This window comes from Tamandua tetradactyla, chromosome 7, assembly GCF_023851605.1.
Source record: "Tamandua tetradactyla isolate mTamTet1 chromosome 7, mTamTet1.pri, whole genome shotgun sequence".
Lineage (NCBI taxonomy): Eukaryota > Metazoa > Chordata > Mammalia > Pilosa > Myrmecophagidae > Tamandua > Tamandua tetradactyla.
In genome coordinates, this window is record NC_135333.1 from 73503482 (window position 1) to 73505120 (window position 1639).

General features: G+C 33.0%; 1 pseudogene; it reads right to left on the reverse strand.

Moving 5' to 3' along the window:
• Positions 1-350: 350 nt before the first annotated feature.
• Positions 351-1402, reverse strand: LOC143690503 (taste receptor type 2 member 42-like; annotated as a pseudogene).
• Positions 1403-1639: the final 237 nt, after the last annotated feature.

The following is a 1639-nucleotide window of genomic DNA, read 5'->3' on the forward strand; positions in this document are numbered from 1 at the left end:
AATAAATAATAGGGGGAACAAATGTTAAAATAAATTCAGTTTGAAATGCTAGTGGTAAATGAAAGTGAGGGGTAAAGGGTATGGTATGTATAGTCTTTTTTTTCTCTATTATCATTTTATTTCTTTTTCAGTTGTCTTTTTATTTCATTTTCTAAATCGATGCAAATGTACTAAGAAATGATGAATATCCAACTATGTGATGATATTAAGAATTACTGATTGTATATGTAGAATGGAATGATAGCTTAATGTTTTCTTTGTTAATTTTTTTTAATTAATAAAAAAAAGTTTAAAAAAAAACAAAACTGATAATTAACCCGTAAGATCTTCTATTACAGAATTTTCCACTAGCACACAAAAATTTCTTCAAATTCTGTCTATGAAGCTAAAGGTTTTACTTTTCCCAGAGAAAATTTAAGATGCCACAGTATTCTCATAACAATCTGTCTCAGCTTGCTTTTTCCCAAAATAATAATAAATGTGTGGCATGAGGGAAAAGTACTTGACATCATTGTGGAAAACACTATGGCCTGATATGTCTGTACCTTAAGGAAGATCCAATCGGCTATTAGAGTTGAAAAAAAAATGATGAAGAAGAAAGTTGTCACCAATTTCATGGTCTTTTTTTGGGCCTCCTTGCTGGGATCCCTAGAGTCGAAGAGCTGCAAATTCTTCAAATATCTCACCAAATTCTTTGAAATGAAAGGAGCAAAAAGATTAGGGACAGAACAAAGGGGATAAAGTGAGTTGAACAAAGGGGTAAGTGAGTTAAACTAAGAAGAACAAGTCTTTTAAGATTGAAAAATTCACTTACATCTAAATGCAAAGTCATGTTTCTTTCATACACACTATAGATATTCATCCAAAACACACTACGAACATTCTGCATTAAAATGTTAACAATGAGTGAGAACAAAGACCCCAGGAAAAGCACAGGACTAACTGTGTTCATTCTCCACTTTAGCCAGATGAAAAAGAACTTAGAGGAATTGGCTATCTTAAGGAAGTAGAAAATGCTTAAGCAGGTGGCAAACCAGGCAGTTAAATGATGAGTTAGCTATTTCTCAGAGAATATTAAGAAATTTTGTTATTTTATTGGTGAAATATAGATGAGGAGATAGCAACATTACAAATGAATCAACTAGTATTAGTCGTTGAATGATTCTGGCTATAGCCAAGATAGGAAGGATAAAAATCAACTGATGAGAACTTCCAATTCTCGATCCATTCAGTGCAGTTCACCAATCCAATGAACCCATTTCCCAACATTCCCAATATGAGTTCTCCCGTTGCCACTAACAGAAAGGAAATCTTCATTCCTAGTGACATTTCTATGAAAATATTTCTCATGTTGTGCCTCACTGACAGCTTTATAGTCAAAAAGCTGCAGACTGACATCCATTTCTGATGTTTTCTCTATATGTTTTCATTCGAGAAGATACAGCCAAAATTCTCCCATTTGAGATAGTTTCAGATATCTCCATGAAAAGATAGGTCATTTTATTTATGTTGTAATTCCAGTATTAAACCAAAGAGTTCCATTAAGAGATACAGGCTCACCAAGCTTCATCAACACCTTTGTTACTACTTTCAGTCAGCTACTAGATAATTTTCAGAGTAAACACTGAAGGAATCCATT